The sequence below is a fragment of the Corvus hawaiiensis genome, chromosome 5, assembly GCF_020740725.1.
Source record: "Corvus hawaiiensis isolate bCorHaw1 chromosome 5, bCorHaw1.pri.cur, whole genome shotgun sequence".
Classification (NCBI taxonomy): domain Eukaryota; kingdom Metazoa; phylum Chordata; class Aves; order Passeriformes; family Corvidae; genus Corvus; species Corvus hawaiiensis.
Window position 1 is genome coordinate 70180923 of NC_063217.1, and position 23962 is coordinate 70204884.

Consider the following 23962-nt stretch of genomic DNA (forward strand, 5'->3'; position numbering starts at 1 on the left):
TTACCATATTGCTTCAGTCAGGACTTCTCTGATGCAAGCCAGGCAGAGCCCATTCCTGCCACTACTTCAGGGTGGGAATAAGCCATGGCACAGATCCCACTTGTGTGCTCCAGAGTCACTGCAGCTCCAGCATCCTGGAGACACCAGCCCCATCCCTGATACCACCACCAATGCCTGTATAAGAGTGAGACACTACCTGCTTTTAAAGCTCTGCTGCTAATCAGGACATCCCCCTGCTTCATTTTCTGTTCTCTTGGAGGACAAATCCCTTTTAATTCTTCAGATATACAAAACAATCTACTTATCTAAGCCTGCAAAACTTTCATCTGAGGATCAAAAATATCCTGGTGCATTAGGAATAATGAATTTACCCTGTAGGATAATGTATTTTAATCCTTTAGTGAGCCAGCTCTCCTCCCAATTTTAAACCAGGGAGGCCTCTGAGCAATCTAAAAGACTTGAAAGACTTGATCCTCTCCTGCATTAATGCACACACATATTATCGCTAATTGTTTAGTCTCTCTTTACTCTATTTAAATGCGTAATACAGACTTCAAACATATTATTCTATTTCCATTTCAAATTGCATATGAGTCATTAAGCAGAGAGATTTGTTCACTGCTAGTTTTTAAATGCTGATATGAGGGCTAGATTCTACTATAGTGTTAGGTGGAGATAATTACCTTTTCACCTGAGTGCTAGTGGTGGATACCTCGCACAAGGAACATACTCAGGTTGGGTGTTCTGTTTTCATTTATCCCCTTCTTTTCGTCTTTACCTCATATTAGAGATTGAACTTGTTAAACCTTGGTATTTGTACTTGACACGTGAACTTATTATTCTTGTAAAAATGTTTCAAGACTTATGAAGCTTATGAAGTACAGACCTGAAGCAGCTCTTAGGTAAAGGTTTAAGGGACAAGGAGAAAAAAACAGGCATAAAATGGTGTCAAAATCTTACGTAATAATAGCAAACTTGCAGTTTTTTCTCTTATAAAGTCCCAGAGCATATAGACAAGGCAATTCAAAATGTTTGACAGCTCAGGACTGGTGGATGGAGCAAGTGATAGGTGGACACCAGAGCAGTTAAAAGCTTTCCTCAAATGGGAGAGCTTTCATTTTTAAGAGATTTGAGAAGTTATAGTAGGAGGTTGCCTCTGATTGTGTTTATTTGTATCTACAATTCACATCAGCACAGTGAAACACATCTTAATGTCCACAGGAGGCAGGACAAATAACACACCATATTTCAACCATCAGTTGTCCCAAGGGCATTTACCTCATTAATGAGGATGATGGCTTCAATTTTTCTCTTGAGAGTCTTTGAAAGGAGGTGATTGATACAGTTGCATAGCTGTGACATATAACTTCTGTGATTCAAGCAATAAACTCTGTTTCACCTCTTAAAAGCTCTGGGGAATATGGTAAATTTGGTGAGAATTCTCTGGGCTGTCCTGTAAAACAGTGCTCTTAGATTAAGTGGTGAAATTAGGGAAAAAAGAGAAAATACTGAATGCATCGAGACCTTTGTGCCCGTGGTCTCCCACAGCAGCACAGGGCATCCCTATAAGACATTGTCAGGAGAAAGCCAGATGACACCTCAGAGAGCAGCGAGGGGAAAAAAAAGGAAAATATAAACTCCTCTTTTGACTTTTTTTTTTCTCATAGAACTGGACTTTTTTTTTAATTTGATTCAATTTTGTCTCCTTAACACAGCTAGTGATTTGCCCTTACAATCAGGGCAAGCTCTGTGCATCATCAGGAGATCTGGACAGCATCTTTTATACAGATGGAGCAGTCAGACATTTCTCGAGCAGTCAAAGTTGCCAAGGATGCTTGTTTTTATTGGTGACTAATGGGAGATTTTTCCCAGTTGCTTATAAACATGGCTGCATGGAAAAAGTATTATGGGGGAGGGAACAAGGCCATGCTATTTAGAGGGTGAATCTGCTGAAACAGTTCCTTCTGTGATAAAAACTCATTGAGAAAATTGGCTGAATCTACAACAGCATCTCTTTTGGAAGCTGGAGCATTTGGTCCATTCTGCATGTCGGCGCAGTACAGTATCACTGGAGATCACATGTCATCAGTGCTGTGATGCAGCTTGGTCCTCAAAGTGGCTCTTGTAGGTAATAGCTCAATTGCTACTAGACTGAAGTATAAAAAAGTTATTTTATAGATATATATATATAAATATCTTTATAAGGAAATTATTTGGCACAAATAAAAGAGTATTTGCAAAATAATCCTTTTGCTTTGGTGTCAGCTCTATGCTGGCTTCAGTCCAGCCTCCCATTCAATAAATTTCAAAGATCATCAGGAGTTACATCCATGGATTAGTTTTGGTTATAAAATCTCAGTGTTCTGCTGTCTTGCCATGTGCCAGATTTTCTGCTGCGTTTCCACCTCCTAATGGAGTGTGAGGAAGAAAAGCTGAGCACAAACAGTGTTGATTCAATGAATTTGCAGCCTGCTTAAAGAACTCAGCTCTGCCCTAACAGGATTTTATGGGAAACAAAAGAAGAAAGGAAAATGGGTTCTCTGACAGAATAGAAATCCCCTGGTTTTGCTGATGCCAAACTTATCTCAGTGCCACATGATGAGATGTCCCAGCGATACATAAGTAAGAACTGAGATCAGATTGGTTCCACATTTGTGAAAAAACCCCTCATTGAGCACCATTAAATCCCTGCAATGACCTCCAAATGAAAAGATTTCGTGTGGGCGTGAGTGGAGAAAAATCCTGTAACTAGTTTTATCTTGGCAATGCTAAGCTTGTTTCAAATATCTCTTAAATAGAAACACTGGGCAAAAGCAGTTTCTGGGACATCTGGAGCAGGGAGCGTCCAGGGTTGGGCTTAGACACCTCCTTCCCTCTGCAAGGGTGGGGAAGCCACTGGACCCCGATTCACATCCCAGCCCAAATCCTAACAGCACCAGAGAGCCTCTGAGAGGGCAGGGACCTGGCAGAACCCAACTTCCCAGCTTCCTCTTCTTCCTTCCCTCAAGCCAGGGAATGACCAGGGTGAGGTCAGGAGGTGAGGGTGCATCTCCACATCCTCCTCCTTAAGCGGGTCTAGCAGCCCAGAAGATGCCAAGCCCTTATCCCATTATTCCCTCTTGGCAAGAACCCACCTATGATTACTAATAGACTGACATTTTAATTTTGAGACATGCCTGATAGGAAACAGAGGGAAAAACATTCAGGATCACACTCTGGGTCATCTCTGTGTTTGGTTTGAGGCAAGATTTGTGAAATGTCAGCCTCAGAGTCATAAACGAAACAACAATTCTGGGTTACCTATACAAGTTATTTTGACTGGAAAAACTCAGCAATCCACTCTTCCCCTGAGTCAACTCCCAGGACAGCCCACTGGATTTCCTTGTTCATGAAGTCATACTGTTCTGAAGCAGGAAGAACAACAAAACCATAAGCATTGGAAATATTGAAAATGTTCAATATTTTATTGCGGAAATATTATGTTGTATTGCACTGCTTGATGGGAGCAAGGACACGTGGCTGAATAAAAACTCTGTCTTGGGATGACTTTTTGTGGGGGTTGTTTTTTGGTTTTTTGAGGTCTTTGTTGGGTTTTTTTGGGTTAGTGGGATACATCTTGATCAACAACTAGACTGTTGATCAAGCAATTAGATCAGCAATTAGATACCTGAGCTGCAGCATCCCTGTCTCCAGAGAGGGATCCTGTTCAGCAGGAATCCAGCACTGGTGGCGGCAATGGGAAGTAACTGGTGAAACATTTCAAAGGGGAAAGTCACAGCTGAGTAATGAACACCTCAGTGCAGGGTTTACAATAGTATTAAACATTGGTTTAGTATGTATTCTTCCAAAATCTATGTTAAATCCATGGCAACAGCGTTAGTTTTTTCTTGGACAGCCTAGTTTTGGACTGTAAGTGTGCATTAAATCCTTGCTGGAAGAGAAACAAGTAATCCAAGCCTCAGCATGATCTCTCCAAGCTTAGCCCTCTCTCTTATTACAGTTGTTCACCCAGACTAGTGCTTTGAATGCAGATGAACTTGGAAAAACTACTGAAGCCAGCAGAAAAAGGTAGAGGTGTCAAACATCATGACGGATCTCCGAGCAGGGAGCACCAGCTCTTCCCCTTCCTGCAGGGACTGCTCACATCCCAACCTCTCTGAAAGTAAATTACCAGAGAAAACACTTACCATTTTCTTTTATATTAATCAACATCCCTTTGTCTTCCTGGGTGATAATTGCTCCTGACTTCCACTAAGTGAAAACCAGCGAGCCAAATCCACTGCTGGCATTCCCAGCGGGAGCATCGCTGGGAACAGGGAGGGATGTGACAGGGATACTCTCTGGGCTTTCCTCCTGTGCCCAACACCTCCACAGCACCACACAGGGCTACTGGGACACAATTACTTCCCCTTTTAAATGGGAAGGCTCAGACATGGTGTTTTCTCGTCATTTTTATTAATTATGATTTATTACTTACAAGGACTGTTTTAAGCTGCCAGCACAGGAGGAGTGGTGGCAGAGCTCTCCAGGGACCTGATGGCATTAATAATATCATCATTTTCTAGTTTTTTTCAATCTATTAGAAAATCCATGAAGCATAAGAACAAGCCTTTGAAACACCTTCTCCTCTCCTCTGTCTCTGACAGGAGCTGGTAGCAGTTGCTGAGGGAAGGGGCTAATTATGTACTCTCAGATAGACAACTGCTCTATCAGGCAAGTATTTGCTGGATTTTTTTTTTTTTAATTTTAAAAATAAGGGGTTTAAGTAGTGAATGCAATACATAATTACCGAGGCGAATTCTGAAACGCTGAAGGCAAAATGACACGTTGCATCTCAGCGGGATGAATCTGCTAAGATTTCAGAACTTATTTATTTATCCATTCATTTGTTTATTATTAATTATTTATTTGAAGCTCTTCTCATTTTCTCTGCTTGTTTTTTTTCTGTCCAGGAATTGCAGCCTTTCTTCATCTTGACCGATGGAGGCTCACCTTTAATGGGTTGGTTCATACCTGAAACATTTTTGAAATTTGGTACAAAATTTTAGGCTGTTATTCCCTTTCTCACCCTTCCTTGTTTCTTTCCTGATGCCTTTTAATTTTTTTAAACCATGGCATTTTAAATCTATAAAGAGGTGCGTTTTTTATATTCTTCCCACAGTAGAAATACTGGAGAGCTTAGAAGAAAATACATTTTCATCTTCAGCTTAGGTTTGCAGGACCTGTTTTTGTTTTATGAATTCAGAAATATCTGTGCAGATCCTCTTCTGTGATAAACTAAAACTCTGCAGCTAAGAAAACTAATAGAGGGTGAAAATATGCTCTCCATAAACTAGAAGTTTATTTGAATAGCATTGTTGTTTGTTCTTCAAAGGACGTATACCAAAATAATCTAATTATTTGAATTATCTATAAAGAAAATACCTGTTTTATTCCAAAGAAAAGCTGGTTCTTCTTTGGTTCTGTTGTTTTCACAAATGAAAATGGCAAATAATCTCCAGAAAAAGGAGAGCTCTTCCTAAATGGTGGATCTCCTGTCCATAAATAAGCAGAGTTACATCACTGAAAGGATTGATTAATAGGACATCACAGAAGTGGAACTACATTATATTAACATTATAATACTGTATTACTGCTGATATCCTGAGATGTTGCACATTTCCAAAGTATACAGTGCACTAGAGGCACTAATCTTCCTGAAGAGTCCACGACTGAATAAATGTGTTCCAGCCCCATGTACAGCCCTCATAAATCAGCTCATTATTTCTTAGGCATCACTATATATAATTGAAATTGGTGTCATGTTTATAACCCCTGCTCACAGAGCATGTGTGTGGAAATGGGCTAGAAACTGCTGAACAGATATTTTGACCTTAGGTGACCTTCATTTAATCATCTTGCATATGACACAGAAGAAAATAACAGTGTTGAAGAAGAAATTAATATAATTTCAGGGAGTTATCTCCAGCAGTCTCATAAGGTCATTTACGAGTTCCAGTAATCATGGTGGATGCCTTTCTCATGTGTGCTGATTGAGAGGTCAAAACTGGGATATTTTTACTTGTTTTTAGAGCTTCACAATGATTTGCTGAGTGATATATTAAAAAAAAAAAAAAGTACTTCACTAGAGTGTGGCCTAGCAGAATATGAGAAATGGAAATTTATGTCAGGAACACAGGAAAAGACTGAGCATCTCTATTCCACAGCCTGGGAGATTATGCACGCAGCCCCACATCACAGAAGGTGTGGAGAGAATGGAAATGCAGCGCCTTGGCTCATCTCCCCGACGAGAGACTCTCCTGTTGGCCCAGGTCAGCTCCCAATTCATCCAGGAGACAAAGGAAGGCCCGGAGATGAAAGTCCAAACCTACCATCACCCTGTCACAGCAGGAGGAAGTTGCCAGACAACACCTAAGTGTTGTGTAGCTCAGTATTGAGCCCAAAGCCTTTTGAAATGAGCAAACAGACTTTGATGTGGCAGCGCGGGATCTGCTGTCCATCGCCACAGGGGGGATCCTCCGGGGGCAGGTGATCCCCTGGCAGCTCCATCGAGAGACAGGCTGGAGGATGGATGGGTGCCCAGCTTGGTGGATGGAGCAGCTCCTGCCTTGACCTCACACTCACAATCTTTTGCCCTCCATTGCCTCTGGCAGAGGGAATGCAGAGGCAGACATGGAGTGGGGAGGGAAGAGCCACATCAGCCTCAGGAGAGGGAAGAGCCAAGCTTTCACTTAGCCACTCCTGCTAATTCCTCTGCCTCCTGAAGCCCTGTACTTAACACTCATGGTGTTTAACTTTCTCAGTAGGGAAAAGTGCTGAGAGCCTTTCCAAGGTAAATAAACCACAGCCACCTTGCGCTGTGGGCGCATGTCTTACCCAAAGCCTCTGGCTTCCTCCCCCACAGCTTTTTTCTGATACCTGGCCTTTTCCTTCTGCTCAAACCACAGAAATCCCCTACAGCTGTCCCCTTACCTCCCATCTCAGCAGCTGTAACTTCCCTGGCACGGCTTTGCAAAGATGCCCACTTCCCAACAAGGTCCCTTCCACTAACACCCAACAGCGCTCATTCCTCGCCACCCCTCCGGGTGCTTGGCTCTTCCAGAGCGCCAGGCAACACTGCCATCCACTTCCAAGGTTCCCATTCTTGTCATGCTTGGACTTGAGGGAGACCCTCATGTCCCCTGTCTGCAAGCTGATGTGGTCACCTCACCCTCACCAGCCAATGTTCTCTATAATCCATCAGCCAAAGGACCCCCCATGCTTCCCACCAGCTCCATTCCTGCTCTCCTCTGCTGCCTTTAGAGTCACTTCTTGTTTCCATGGTCTCACTTATAATAATAATCCCAATTCTGGGATGAGTTTAAAAAAAATTTAAAATCCTTGATATTCAGCAAAATAATTAAATTCTGGACTTTTTAAGCAAAAGCTATGTGTGGTCACCAGACCTTGCCTCTGCCTGCTCCAGCCTCAGTACTGCAAGCGTAGGGAGAGAAGAGAAGGAGGCAGACAAGGAACATGACATATTCTGTGCTTCAGTGCAGGAAAAGGTCTTTATACCCAGGGGTCCAGGTGATGATGGCAAACAAACACCTTCCTAAACTCCTCCCAAGCTTGGACATGTTAACACAGATGAATGATTTATAAACCAGGCTACATTTCTAAAATGAGAGAAGCTGTTGAGTGCCTCTGCCAGGATTGTCACTTAAAAATGAGACAGAAAATTTCCATTGTTCTCCTTAGGTAATTTGTTTAATAAATATTTTGCTTTTTGAATCATTTCATAATTCCTATGCCAAGGCTGCTGCAGAAATTTCAGTCTGAGAGGAAGAAAATTGTTGGCTCCTTTCACAAGCCTTACTCAGTGCCTCTTGTTGAGTCCAAGCCGTAACTGTGAGTTATGCCATAGCTACAGCCATTTCTGCTGAGTGTGCAACACAAGCCACTGGCCAACATCATGTACATAACTGCAGTTTTTTGTCTCCAGTGAAAAAAAACTGAGGAAAAATCCAGATTGACTGAAACCCATGGCCACAACACCAGTTACTGCAGGTGGAGCTAAAAATTTCCTCCCAGATTTCCACAATGCATAAGAAAGTATTTTCCATGCTGGCAAACATATGATTTTTCACATCTTGTATTTAAACCCTCAAATAAGGACCTGCAACTCTATTCATACAACCATATACACTAATCTCTAGCTCCCTTATTTTATGCGAATTGCTGCTCACATATTTTATGTCAGCCTGCACTGCAGTTGCCAAACCCCTCGCAGTTCATAATATTTTACCTGTGTCAAACAAGGGAGAGAACCTGTAAGTATTTAAGTGCAGATTAGATGCAGCTTTGTAGGAGCTGATAAACGGACTTGGCTGGGACAGCTGTGAGCCATGGAAAGTCGAGTGCCTGCTCCAGCAATGAGCACATGGAGAGAAAACGTGGAGGGAGCAGAGGTGGAAACAGGATCCAGGTCCATGAAGTCCTGCTGGTTTCACAGCCCAGACACCTCTTCTCTGCCTGCTGGAGATGGTCTTGGCTGTCCGCTGCTTTGGAAATGTGCATGCATGAGTATGAATTTCCACAGCAGTAGCTCATTCTCCCGTGTGTCACAGCAATCTTGCAGACTTCCTGGAAGAGTTTGAGGCCAGGTTTGATGAGGCTTTGAACAATCTTGTCTATTGGAAAGTGTCCCTCCCCAGGGCAGAGGGGTTGGAGCTAGAGATCTATAAGGCCTCAAACCATTATAAGATTCACACCTTTCTTTCTCCAAGGGTTTTCTTTATACATCAGTCACTGCCTCCATTTCTTGCAAAAATCAACAACACTGAAATCACAATTAATACAGACATTTAGAAAAACTCTAGGTCCCATTCTGATCTCCTTCATCTCTACCTCAAGCCAAGGAGGGACCCAAAAATGTGATAGTTGCATTCAGGTCAGGAAAAGCCACCCTAAAAATTCAGCACGACATGTATGGTATAACAGACAGAGGAGGAAAACTCAAAGAACCCTGAGAACTCTTTTTTTTTTTTTCACCTTTGACTCCTGGCAATGAAGGAGGTGGGCGTTAAAGACTCCCTATAAAGAGACATCAAAGGGGAGAACGTGATAACCTCAGTGAAATAGCAAATTCCACCCAAATCTCAGGAAGACAACGCCTGTGTTTCTTCTGAAAGGAGTTTTCCTGTAAGAGTGCTCAGTGAGGGAATCTGAGTTAATCCATGGGAGCTGGGGTTTCCAGCACCAGCCTGGGAGGTGAGGCAGGTGAGCACTTTATGGAGGGCAACCAACTCTATAATAAGCCACTGTGCTAATAAGCAGAAAGCTCATTTCATCCACCATTAAATATCCATTAAGGACTTTAATTCTTGCTAGCTCACTTGCATGAAGCAGAGCCAATGGAGAGTTGTGTTTATTAAGCTTCACTTCTCATTTTGCCCAAAACGGCCTCGTGCCATAAAGGGGAAGAGAAAAGCCAGGGATCCAAAAGATGAGTGCTGTGAAAAATATTCCAACTTGTTTCCCTGCTAATAACTTCAGTGTTCATGGAAGCAGGCTTCCACTTAGGTTCATTGGTCACCTTAAGGAACCAAAATACTTCCCAGGTTTGTTTTAAAAAGCACAAATGACTTTTCAATGTTCCCAATGAAGTGCAGCACTCAATGACTTTCTCAAGGTGCTCCTGAGCATAGCTGGTGGTAAAAAAATCATAAAGAATGATGGGTTGAAGGCTCAGAAAGACATTGAATAGTTATTATATCTTTATTATTTTCTAAAAAAAAAAAAAAAGCTAAATATTTTCTTCTTTGAAATAGAATTTGGAACTAAAAATTTCCACACCCTGTGAATTTTTAAAAGCCCCTTTACCCGCAACGTAAAAGATCTCTGTCACACCTAGGGAGGAATGCCTGGCCCCTGTGCAGGGATGTGCAGGGATGTAGTGGGAAGGAGACATCCACCTTCCAGTCAAGAATCCATTTTCCCCATTTTGTTACACAGTTCTGCATCTTATTTTTCAGAGAGAAAGAAACCCCTTCACATACTTGTGTATGATCCATCCTTAGGCTGTTTCTGTTCAGACTCAAGAGGAAGACAAAGTATCTGGGACATGCAGTCCTATCCCTAAGCAGGCAGGTTTAAGGGAGTTGTGATTAACAGCAGATAATTCTGAGAGCTTATGGAAAATGAAACCTCTCAGACATTTCAGATTTATCTCCTGCTGATTTTGGAAAACATTCTTTACACAAACTTAGATCCTGTATCTTTAATTCATATTTTCTGCCTTTACATCAAACCCAACTAATAAGGTTTCTGAAAACATTTGAAAATATTAGTTCTGCTACACTTTCTTCTTCTTTTGATCAAAAAGCATGACAAACAAATCATCTACAATAGCTTTCATTTAACTACTGCCTCTACATATCAGAATATTTCACTGCTTCCAGCAGTTACCAGTTTAACAAACTATTTTTTCCCCTAGAGGGGAAAGTCTTGCCAACCTCAACTAAATACTTGGAGTTACAGGTTGTTAAGAGTACTGTATCAGATTTATTTTTATAGGTCTGGAAGAGATCATGGCTATTTCTCAGAACAAGCTCAGCATTAGAGCCCCAGCTTTGGAGAGACTGGAATACAAAGCATGGAAGTTGGAGAGAAAACAGGTTACTGTGGTGGATGAGAAATCCCACAGACCACTGCATGACTCCTGAGAGTGTGATAGGGATATTTGCTACATGGAATAATTTCTTTTGTGACAGAGTTGATCAAAACCAACCCAGAAACACAGAATCTTCCCAAATTCCACCATATCAATATTGTGGTACCCCACAGACATTTAGTGTTTTCTTTATAGTGCAAAAAGTTATGTTTCTGAATACAGAGACTAAAATGAAAATGACAGTTAGGTTTTCATGCAAAGCCAAATGCCTCCTAAACATTAAACCTTCACATTTTTCAGAAAAAAAAAATCTACTTTTTTCAAAACAAAAAGAGACAAAAAGGTGAGGGGAGCTATTTTCCCTGCTTTTAAAAAGCACAATGCAGGAACCTAAACTGATTTCAGATTAAAAGAAAAAAGAAAGAAAAAGATAATTTTTACAAGGTCTCTGCACTGATTAGCTCCAGAGAAGGAGACTGTGTCCGTGATGCTGAACTAGCAGAGGTGTGTGAAAGGAAACAGGAGAAAACAAGAGACCCTCCATAAAACAGTGGCTGTGTTTTGTCTGTTTGCCTGCTTTTCACTGTTTCAAAGCCTCCTGATGGAAGATGTCAAAGGCTTCTGGGTTGTGCTGATGCCATGGAGGATCCTCAGCTCCCAGAGGAAAGGCTCTGTAATTACCATCGCTGCTGTGATCAGTGTATTGATCTGCAGTGAAACAGCACAGCATCAGCATATGGGAATGCTTCTTTTATCCCCAGGATGAAGGCTTGCAGAGTTTATCTTCCTGTGAGAGGGCCTCCTTTATTTTTTCATGCAAATCATTAAGAATATTGACAAACTAGTGAGATTTTATCAGGAAGGGTTTTTTTAGAAAGATTAAATATCTCAGTGATGCATTGATTTTTATTTATCAGGGGAAAAGATTCTCCTAACAAAAAAACTGTAATCAGGCAATCAAACCCAATTACCTTATTTAAAAAATGCCTAAAACTTATGAGCATGAGATTGTCAAATAATCTAGTTTTGTACAACCTTTTAGCTAGTTTTTAATATTTAACACCTTCCAAGATAGGTGTAATGGTTGATATGAAAATTAAACTGCAAGGGCTAAATTCTCTTTTCATTGATATGCCAGGCTCAAGAGATATAAGAATAGGCTGTGTTGTTCCTTTCTTAGGCACATGGGTCTGAATCCTGCAGCTAGTGTTGCTCCTTTATATTCTGCATCCATTTGCTTTTTTGCTCCTGGCAGATAAGCAGAGCGCTATTAATATGAATTTCCTCACATAAATATGTTAATATGCTATGGCTAAATGCAGATATGTAAGGAGCTGGAATGGAAAAAAGCCCTGTCCCCATCCAGATTTTCAGACATGCCCTGATTTTTTTGCTGTCTCTTTTTCAAGTACTTTAAGATTTCAACTTTCCAAAAAGACAAAAAATGACCCCTGAAGAAAAGCCAAGAAGAACACAAAATGAGGAAGAAAACCCCCACCTGCACCAGAACTGGTGCCAGTATCATCTGTGCAGTGCAGCCATCACAGACTTCCTCTCTGGAGCCGGTTTGAGCCCAGGTGTTATTACTCCACTGGGTGCTGTCTGCATTTAAGTAACTCTTCCTCCTTTGAAACCCCATGCTTCAGCAGTGTCACTTCATGATTGCTCTTCTGCGAGTTGCATGCTGTGATTTTTTTTCAAGCAATCAGGTTTTTTTTTCATGCATTAGTAGTTATACACATTATTGCCAAGGAAAAGTCAAGGAGAAATAGGCACAGTTCTAAAGTCTTGAAGAAAAAAAATAAAAGTGGGGTTTATTTTACTTTTTTTTCAGGGAAATATTCTCAATAGAAGAATCCTACTGTTACCTACAGAGAATATTATGGGTTTTTTTGAAGTAAATTCCCTTAATCTGCCTCCATTTCCTAGAAAATGTCAGATGTACCTATAGAGAGAATCAGACACTTTAAGATTCTAATAGGCATTTGAAACAACCTTTGTATCAGTTAATTAGATTGCATGCAATGTGGTAATGAGGTCAAAGAAACTAATTTGATGACCTTTGTTATAAATAGCTATTAATTAATGTATAATTAATCTTCACATTCATAGGAGACATTGCATATGACTTGTACATGAAAACAAAATTAGGAAACATCATATTCATGTTATATATGATTGTTGATTAAATAGTTGTCATATTTAAATGATTCCCAAATTATCATGCAGATAAGCAATGAAGGTAATCAGATAACAACGATTTGCTCAGTGTTAGAGCTTGTTCAGTGTGTGACGACAAGCTAAATCATTAAGCAGCTGTTTGTACATGATGCAGACTCACCAACACTTCCTAAAATAGCATCCCTTGCTTACAAAACGAGGATCCTACTTCTGATGAAGCTTGGATTTCGTAAAGGAGAAAAGAAGGAACAACCATAAGCAAGGACAAAACCAGGATTATCAGAAATTATGTGTTTTTTGGCAAAAGTGGAGGGACAAAAGCTTCATTTCAAAATTAATTTATCTGCAAAACCTTTCTCCAAGCTTTGGTGGCAATAGTGAAAAGAGATAGATGGCCCTGTGCTCATCTCCATACCCTCAATCCCTCCTCCCCTGGCACAGTGTGAAGAACAAATGTTAGCAGAGCTTAATGACCAGGTCAGATGCAAGTTCCGAAAGCATGGATTTAAAATGTGGCATGAGTTCAGCAAAATGACTTTACATGTGTTACATCTTGTCCAATGTTATTAATGAAGGAAATGACCTCCTTTCTTGCTCCATAGTGAGGAGATAACTCATTAATGAGCAATAATATATTAGGACTTAATATGGGGAGCTACCAATTAAATTCTAGGGGTCTTGGTGCTCCTATGTAAGGCTTACCTTAGACCTTTGCAAATCCTGTCTTAAGAAATCTGCCCATGGAGTATGGCTGCACTGTCAAGTCTTTCATTTCCAATATTTCTGGCTTAAGCTCCGGAAAAAATCATTCCCAGATCACCATAACCCAAGTAATCATTTCTGCATGGTCATAAGAAATTATTTTTAAAAATCCTAAATGTTGAGACTCGATCATTTCTAGGAAATGGCTGTAAAAATAGCACCTTATTGTTTCCAAATGACTTCCAGATCAAAACTGTTCAATTTTCAAATTTAAAGCTTCAATCTGCAAGCATTTATAAGTAGCAGCTTTCTTCTTGTCAATAGCTTTATTGAACTCATGTTCTGAGTTCAGAAAATGAAACCACGTCCCCTCAGCATCGCAAACTCTCAAGCTGGGACTCAGATTGTTCCCTGTCTCACATTACACCAATTCCACAGCTGGACTTTCATTAGCACCAGGGCTAATTAAAAGACATGGGATCCAAACTGTTCTGACAGAACATTGGCTACTTGACAAAATTAATATTTTCCTGAGAACGCTTTCCAGAGAGGTCAGCTTCTTTGTGCAAAAGAAATGCTCCGCTTTTGTTTACCCTCCCAAAATTTCTTGGACACACACAGGCACACGCCCATAACTTGGAGGTAGAGATGCCACCACATATTTCTAGTGCTGTTTACATTGAAATCCCTGTGCCACTTCACATCTTCAGCACTGAAATATCTACCAAATGAGAGGGGAGATGAGGGTGGTTCAGAGGAAACGGCATCCAGGCAGAAATCCAGGACTTAAAACCTAAATAAATTAAGAATTAGCAGACTCCTGTTCTTCATTTTCCTTAAAATACTGACACAGCTTTCCGAGTCTATTTTTGAGATAACTGAAAGCATTTTGGGTTTTGAGAAGTTAAATATTTCTTTTAAAAATGGCCCTCTGTAAGTGATTAGATATCATGCAATATTTCGTTGTAATTGGTAAATCAGATGAAAAAGAACTTACTGAAGCATAGCTATTGCCCTGGAAAGTAGAAATGCAAAATTGCTTTTAAATCGTGCCAGGTTCTCTGATCTCCTACAGAAAAACTGAAAACAAGGTAAAAATTAAAAATAGTGAGTTTGCAATCAAGATTAACATTGGACAAGGTCTCTTCAACTTATGTTGAACATTTGTTTTTAAAAATCCCTTAAAATTTATTGCAGTATAAAATTATAATTTTCCTTTGGATTTGAACAAAAATAACGAGACCAATCAAGCCAGATATATTGATATTCCACTGCCAATGCACGTAAATTACATATATTTGAAGAGAGACATTAAACTTGGATGTGGGCTAGGATTTTCTCTCTTTGAGCTTCCTGGATGAAGGGCGCTGTATGGTTAATAAGTGTTGGGGCTGTGATGTATTCTTAACACTCCTGGAAGAGCAGACATGTTTGGAAGGTCCATTGCTGCTTTTAACAGGAGGGAATCCAAAGGCTCCCACTAACGCCAAAGATAGAAATGCACACTGCTGGCTGGTGAAGGCAGAAGTGCCCACAGATTGTTACAACTGGCATATTAAATTCAGCCTATGATTTATTTCAGAGCTCCCTGAAAAGCAGGGGGATAGAAAGGGGCAAGTAGCTATGATGGGAAATCCTGGTTCATTCCCCTCTCCTTGGTAACAGCCTGAGTGAGAAGATTGTGGGAATGAGAGGAAAAGCGGAGGATTCTGCCAGTAATTCTCTTATTTACACAGTGAGTCTCAAGTCCAACGTCTCACGGTGCAGTCTCAGCTCTCACTCATCCCTTACCTGCTCTTTATTTATTCAGTTCCTGAAGTTAATTTTCTTATTAATGTGAAAAGATACAACTTAGAAAGTGTAGTTTAATCCATGTCTTTCCCTCTTCACAGCCTCCAGTGCTGGAGAGAGAAACAAAGACCTACCTGAATGCACTGTTGATTCTGTATTAAATAACCTATTGTGTGACCCTAGTGCTAAAACTTTGCTTTTCTGCTGTAGGATATTAATGATTAATAACCAAGTGGCACTTTGGAGGATAGCACCCACTCAGGTTGCTGTAGCCATCACACAACCGGAGGGACATATGAATATAAACTATTAATTATAATAAAGCAATTATTATAACCTGCAGCCATCCGGAAGGATGAGAAGGGTAAGAGAGGGGAGAGGACAATTTTCCTTTGGTAGATGGATACAAGGACAGCAGCCACATGTTGCCAATAATCCCTTAAGTACTGTGAAGATGCTTTACTGAAAGCAGTGCCCTCTAGTATCCTGCTCCAGCGACCAGGCACCCAAAGGTTGCAGGGTCAGTGGTATTTTGGGATAAGGTTCTGAACCACCATCAGATTGGAGATAATCCTGGTTTGCTCCAGGCTGCAACTGTTGAAGTTAAATTCTTTCATGAAAAATTTACTCCCCAAAAGGCAAAATGCTGTTGCAAGCTTAATGCCTTTTGGAAATGGGAAAGCATGGATGCTCAGCCAGGCTTGGCATTGATACTTCTCCAAGCAAGAAACAAAAAAAACCCCCAACCAGAAACCAAACCTTCGCTTAAGTGTTGGCATAAAGCAGATGCGGAACCACTTAAAAAACCTTCCTATGTATTGATTTCATGGTCTGGATACCCTTCTTTCATCCTGACTCTCTTCCAGGAGGAGTCCCAAGCCTGCCTTTTTTCCCCTTCCACACTGTGGTGTCTGGGGTGCAGCCAGGGGATGCCAGAGCTGTACAATCAAGGGAGCAGGGTCTGAGGATGCTACATAGATGAAGCAGACCAGAATTTAACTTTTATTCTAACACAGGTATCTCCTTCCTTAAAAAAAAAAAAAAAAAAGGGAATATCATTAAATAATACAGGTACAAACAGAAAAAAACGTTTATCTGCTCTTCTGCCAGTTTGTGTACTCAGCTCTCTTGACAGTGTCTCCATAGTGTGGTATTTTTCACTGCTAGATATGTTGGTGTTACCATTTAATTCATTACCCAAGGGCCTGTAGTGTAAAATACAATTTTCCTACTTGGATTCCAACCATACCTGCCATGCATAATAAAAGCCACACATTCATTTTGCAAAAATAAATCGAATTCCTTTCGGGGGCACGCTTTTATAGATGGCTGAATCTGCAGTGCTTCTGATTAGACTAGAATAAAAAAGGAAAAAGGGAAAAAGAAAGGAAAAAAGTTTGTCCCTGTGGATATTTGTTCACAATGTTACAACTGCTTCTGGGAAGGGGGATTGCCTGCTTCTTTAAGTAGTCTAAGTCGTTAGCCATGGGTTGTGCACAGCTAAGTGTGAGACAATCGCTCCCCTGTTACAGACCAGGGAGAAATGTATGCATGGAGATACGTTCTGGCTTGTTAACGTGCTCCAAAGCAGCTTTGTGCAGCTGCCACGAGGTTTCCCCCTGCTTTGCTGGCTGATTTCAAGAGCTGGCCTGGCTTGGTGGGCTCGGGAAGGACAACACCACGAGCCCAGCACTGCAGCCCCTCTCCGAGCATCACCAATCCTGGCCCTGCCACCAGTGTTGACATGGGTGACATTAATAGCTCAGTGTGAGCTGCCAGCTGGGGTGTTCATCCTGGAAAATGCTGCTCAGGGGGTCCTGGCTGACAACCTCACTTCAAGCTCCTCCAGATGGGTTTGACAGCACAAGTACGATCTCCTCACATGTGTTGTCGTTGCCTAGTGAGCTATTAACGTATATTAGTGATTAATGGTCAATGGTTTGACTCGATGCTCTTAGAGGTCTTTTCCAACCTTAATGGCTCCATGACTGTATCATTTATTATATCACCATTTGTTTATTCTGCCCTGAAAGTGGCACTTTGCACTGCTGTTGTGACAGGCACACGGAGGAACCGTGCAGTTCTGTACTTAATTTCCACGGAATTAAACGGGATTTGTGGTTGCCCAGCACCTCAGAGGAGCAGGCACTAATTGCCAAGCAGTGAATGGAGCACTGAGAAGCGCTGAGAGCAGGAAAGTTAGCTATGATGCCACCCAGAAGATTAAGAAGCTGTCAGGTTTGCTCTCAGTAAATCATAAGCCAACATGTTTCATGAAATAATAACAACATACATTGCTCCCTGCAGTCCGTGCTTGCTTCTGCCCTAAATGTGACACAAGTGTGTAACAGGGAACAGAAATGAGAAGTGCTTGAAGGATGGGAACACTGCAGTCCCTCTGTCCTTGGCCTGCCCATCACCAGGAGTACAGCCAGATTGAGAGCATAGAAAATCAGCAGCCTCCATATGAAGGTGCATATGCATGACTCGAGGCCAAAAGAAATCCCATCTGTATCTCCAATAGCTGTTAAAGGCTGCCATTCCCTCTCCCAGGACTTCATGGGAACCTCCCTGGAGTCAAGCAGATCATGACTTGCATTCCGTGGGTTTCAGGTGTGTCCCGAAATCATCTGACTGCAGAAAGGCTTTACCATTGCAAAGGTTCCAGCAAAGGGCTCACATTCCTTATCATATCTGCTAGTTTTCCATATCACTGGGCTGGTGCAGGCATTACATATCAGCAAATGTTCATTTTGAACTCGCTCACTAGTCCTCCTTCGTGTTCTAATCCATGTGAGGTTCACTGTGCCTGTTTGACTACAGTCAAATTAGAACCACAGCACGTATGAAACACCAATTTGCAGAAGTGTGTGATTCAGCAAGAGAAATAACTCCCAGGACTCCTACTGTCTTATCAAGTGATCTTGAGACTATAGTAGCACGGTTAATTTTGGATACCGAGCTCCTGATAGCTGAATAAATAGCTCAGTAAATAAGGACAGAATCTCATCAGTCATTCATTCTGATCCATGGTTGGATTCAGCATGTGAATTAAGATTTGAGTTCTCATCCATCCTGTGAGGAAGGAAAAATTGGTGCAAAATGCATTCACATATTCCATTAAGACTGTCCCAAATTGGTTCAACCAGAATCCAGACTTCTGGGTGCACTTACGCCTCGTGCCCAAGAATAAAACTTTAACACAAACCTTACAAGATAATTAACTTCATGCAAAAAAACAACAATAAGAAAGAAACTTGGCAATGGTCAACTCTTTCTCTTGCCCTCTGTTCCTGATTAACTTTGCTGGAACATCTACGGGCTCCTGTGTTCATTTTGCAGCTGTCCCACTGGTGTTAAAGGAAGTTTTGCACTTGCAGTAAAGAAAGCAGTAACGGACCTCACAGGCTCAATCCTCATTCCCAGGGACTTCTGAATGTGATCTGCACTGATGGAATTTCACAGGAGCATGGACACCCCCTCAGGGGGATGACTACAGCCCATCTGCAGAACCTTGGGGAGAAAGAGTTTAGGCCCAGATGAGATTTATCTCTATTCTCTCTCTTCCTTCAAGGGAAGGTGCCACAAAGCAGAGGGAACAGAGGGAACACTTCCCACCAACTCCTGCAGTCTCCTTTCTCAGCCTTTCACTACTGTGCTGCATCAGCTTGCCATTAAAACACACATACATAATGGGATAACATCTAGTTAAGTTTCCTGGCACTTGAATTAACAGAGTTACCTTCACAACACCAAATCAGACATTTCCAGGGTGAAAAATAGATTGAAAATCTTGTGAGAACATAGGGAGAAGCGCTAATAGTGTGTATATCATTAACTCCAAGCTGATAAAACATTAGCTGCTTAACGCCTGCCAAATGCACCAGGCACCTCTTCCAACACTGTGTTACTGTTTGAATGTTACCTGTCAGAAAGTGAGAGTACTTTAACTTTGCTTAAGTCACGTCAGAATTTCTGGAGTTGGGACTTCAGAATTTGTGGAGTCATTAAATGACTTAAAATGAAGAAGGAATCCTTTCAAACAAAATGCAGCATTTCAGAAGTTGGGTTATTTTTTATCTGCCTAAGTTATCAGAATTCACTGCTTTTTTTTTCATCAAACATTTTTGGCACTTCTGAACTACTGAGCTTCAGAAAGTGTGAGGAAGAGCAGCAAATGCCCCAAGGCATAGTCTGGAGCACCTGGCAAGGAGTTTGGCATCAAAACTTGGGGTACAGCTAAGGAGATGTGCAATCCCCCATGGGGCGCTTTATCTTAAATCTCTCTCAGCTGTGTGCCACAGCAGCATTTCACCCTTGATTGTGCTACCGCTGCTGGTTTGATCATAGTATAATAAAAATTATTGCATGCATACTTATATATGTACTGCAAACATGCTATGCACATAGATAGAACTGTGACTGTATAAATACATTCCCCCTGTGCATCTAAGCCATCCCCTTCCAAATACACAAATCGCTTGGTTTTAAAGAGATTAAATTCCACCCAGTGGACATTGCAGGCACCTTGTCCCCTTTTGGTGCTCACACCTGATTCTTTGTATCAGGAATTTCACCAGAAATGTTTTAAATTTTAATTTCCTGAGGTTAAGCCTGTGTTTGGATTCAGTAAGAGTCTGATGAGCAATCGTACTTACCCCACAGATGAGTAACATGCACAGTTCAACTCAAGCATGTAATTAATAGTCACTGCTTAAAGGCTGTATTTGATCTGATTTAGAGCACATAACCTTTTTTTCAGCCCCACTTGTTATTTAGCCCTATCAGTAACTCTTTCTTCCACTGTCTTCCATTTGCTAAATACAAGAGTGTCCTGATTTTGGGGCCAAATGGGTTATTCCATGCCATCCCCTGACCTGCTCTGCTGTGGCTCCCCCAGTGTCTCCCTGGCACAGTGGATACACCCCAACCTCTTATGCGGCCTCAAAAATACCCATTAGCTGAAAAAGAAATAGATCAAGTTGGAGTGGAGAACCAAAAATAAATAACTGGAAGTGCACTCCTAGGTCAGACCTTTCCCTCCCTTTCTCTGGCCAGCATCAAAGGCTGGACTTCTGCCAACTGCTTCCTCCTCACAACCCAACAAAAAGGAGTCCTGTGCTGGGTAATGCTCTAAAACCACTTCTGCAGAATACACTCACTCTGCTTGCAAGTGGCTGGGCAAGGCTTGGAGGCCCTCTAATTGTCATGGATAGATCAGCAAACCCCTTTGAAAGCCACGTCAGCCCTATTTAATTATTTTGCTTCACACTTGGGTGCCTTTAACACAAGAGTGCCTGCAAGGTGTTCTCCGTGCCGGCGGCTGCCAGGGAGAAGAGCAGCTGATTTAAAGGTTGGAAGGGAATAAAAAAAACCTCCAACAAAGGTCTATTACGGTTTCCAAGGAAAGTAAAATGAAATGAAATGAGAACTAAAACAATTGCCCTGGTAATCAGCATCATGATTAAGGAAATGGACCAAAGAGAGACCAAAAGATGCATCATAAATCTTGAGGATCAGCTCCCCACATGCTGCTCTATTACAGCTGGCTGCTCAGCACCTCATTAATGCCATGCAGTTGGGATGCTGTGAAATGCCTGCTCGTGATAACACTGATAAGCCATTATTCCTGCTTAGAAGAGTCTCACTCTTCATCTGGGCAGCATTTTGGGTAATATTCCTCTAAGTCAACATAAAGCCTCCCTTTGCCGAGTCCTCCCAGGCAATGTGAATGACTCTTAGAAAGGGTAAAACCAGAACACCTGAGAGGTCTTTCCTAAGGCCACACCCACCACTGCTTTTCCAAGAGAAATGAGGCTGAGCGGTTTCCCAGAGAAGAGTGTCAATTCATATCCATTAGCCAGGCCCACTGGGTGGTGTCGGCTTCCCAGGAGTGCATCTGATGATTGTACAGTCCAGGTTTTTGGTCTGAATTATATTTTCTGATGTGTAGGCAAACATAAGAGCAGATTTTTTAAAATATATATATATATATATAAGGAATTATATATAATATTATATTTATATTATATAGAACTAATTATATAAAATACAGTCCACCTTAAGTGACCAATTATACTGTTCTTCTCCCCTTCTTAGCCATTAACTTACTGTCATGTGACTTCTTCCTCCTTTTAAAGTACTTGTTTCAAATCATTATTTTAAGTGAAAACATGCTGGTGTTGCTGGTCTAGATATTGGCACAGAAGTGTTGGTACACTGGGTCCTGTTTTCATTTTCTCCAGAGCTCTCCTGACTTCCTGTGCATATTATTCATCCCAGAGTAATACCGATGAAGAAGTGACTTTTATATATAACTACATAATGTGCTTTCTTTTTTTTTCCCTGGATGGTGAAGAGCCAAAACACATAAAATAATATTAGCGTTGATCAGCATTAATTTTGCCAGCAGTTACATTTCCCAAATTCTGTTCTCCACCTTATAATAACATTCTCAAATTATAAGGCACAAGACTCAAATTGCTACTTACACTGACATCAAAATGTAGCAATTACTCTTGTTATAAGGAAATAAGTGTGTGGGAAAAGAAGCAGGTTTTTGTCTCTTCTAGGGCTGTTTCCATATAAATCAGTCTTTCCACTCTCAGGAATGTTTCTTCACAAGAGAAAGAAAAGAGAGTTTGGTCCCTTCGTGATAAAATTGACTCAAACACCACAGCTGCCTGTCCTAGGCTTTCTTCTGTATGAACAATGATTTTCTCTGGAAAATGGTCATGCATGAGGCATGATTAAAAAACCAAACAATCAAAAATCAACGTTAACAACTATCAGAGGAATATCAGAGGGTTTTGAACTATTATTTTCCGCTCTCTTTCACCTAACTGCATTGGCAATTTTTCCATCACATTTTAGCACTACAGTTTCGCAGAGTTAACATGTTACAGGATTCTTCTCTTCCTATATGTGATTTTTGAAAAATCCATTTCATCCTTAAAATATGATTTTTAGCAGTGAATGGTAACTACTGTTTATCACTTAAGCTAATTTAATGGAATTGTTATACACTATAATTATTACCTAGTTATTAAACTTTTCTCTTTTAGTTCCTAGCTCATGGAGACCATAAATGTTACTGTGGTTGTAAACAAAATATAAGGCTGCACTTTGAAGAGTGACCTTCCTCGCTGGTGAATTCATTTCTCTGGTTGGTTTGTTGAAAGCGCAAAGAGGGCAAAAACAGGAGGAAAGAGCATCCAGAAGAGCTGATGGATATGAAATAGGGAGAGCATGATTTCAGATGAGATAAAACCCACATGTAAACTCAATGCAGAAATATTTTCATGGCTGAAATTTTGCTCCAGATCCTAGAAATAGGAAAAATGTAGAAAGATTGGAGTATGTCTAGAAAACATACTTCCCCCTCTTCCATCTGTCATCCCAGCCACCTCCACCAGAGAATGCTCAGCCTGACTCCACAACAACTGCTTCTTTGGATCCGGCTTCATCCTGCCTGCTCAACAGCAGTGGGGCGGCAGCAGAGGATAGCACATGCCTGGAATTCAATAGGCACTTGGCACAGCCTCCTCATCCCTCCTGGCAAAAGATCCATGTGCTCCCAGGCATTTCTGGGTGTTCTGTGCCACTTGAGTCAGCAACACATACGGTCAGCCCCAAGGAATTCTTGGCAGGAGCAAAGCCCAGCTTGCAAGCTGTGAGGTGTGTCTGTGTCCAAGAGCAGCTGGGCCTGGCTGGTGCCTGAGCCGGGGACTGGACTCTCAGTGTGTGGGGGGGAAGAGACAGCCCAGGGGAAAACCAAACAAAACAGCATAAAAAAGTCTTATCTGGAACATCACTCCATACGCAGAGTTTTGTTGAATGCAAGTGAAAATCATTGGATTTCTTATTTACAGACAATATTGTCCTTGGTGCCAGCTCGTCGTGTGGCTCCATCTGCGAGTTCTCGTTAGACCACGGGAGAGGGGATGAAGGAAAAAAAAGTGGTGGGCTATTTTCATAGTGTGTCCCCCCAGCTCTTCCCCTCAGCATTTCTCTGCAGTTTCATATTCCCACTGCCTCTAGAGCCTTCTTGTGAATTGTCTCTTTTTTTTGGTTTATTTACCCAAAGATGCCTTTACATTCCCACAGGCCTGAACCTCATTGACTGCAATTTCTGTTAGTTGTTACATGGGGCTAGAAAATCCATGGAAGAATCTTCAGCTTGGCAAGAAGCAGATGAAAAATGACTGTGTGAGAGAGAGGGGGAAAGGTCAAAGTGCTGGACATTATCCTGAAGAACATTGTTTTGCTAATAAATATGTTGTTTGCCAAGAGTGGCAGACCCCGGAATATCCACGCTGTGGGAAATCTCTCTGCTGTCAAAAGCACTATGATGCTTTGCCACGTGGAAAAAAATACCCACCCAAGGATCATCTCAGGGCCAAATCCTTTCCCTCTAAGTCAATAAGCAGTGAGAGCTTTTAAGGATATTTTTCCAGGCTGAGAGTAGCTCTTGGGTGAACTTGCAGGAATGCTGGTCACATTGTTATCCATGTGTTCAGAGACTAATGTCTGTCTTATGGGAAAGTTATTTAAAGCAGAAGATAAAATGCTGCAGGAAGAGTTCCCTTGCAGTGAGAGAAGATCACGACACAGCAGATGGACATCATCCATTCC

At 41.4% G+C, this 23962-nt stretch overlaps 1 long non-coding RNA gene across 1 annotated transcript in view; it reads right to left on the minus strand.

Moving 5' to 3' along the window:
- Positions 1-4795: 4795 nt before the first annotated feature.
- Positions 4796-23962, minus strand: part of LOC125326417 — a 31205-nt gene continuing 12038 nt past the window's right edge. The window contains exons 2-3 of the long non-coding RNA XR_007203808.1: positions 5425-5534; positions 4796-5013 (exon numbers count right to left, since the gene is read on the minus strand). This is a non-coding gene — a long non-coding RNA (uncharacterized LOC125326417). The remainder of the gene's footprint in view (positions 5014-5424; positions 5535-23962) is intronic.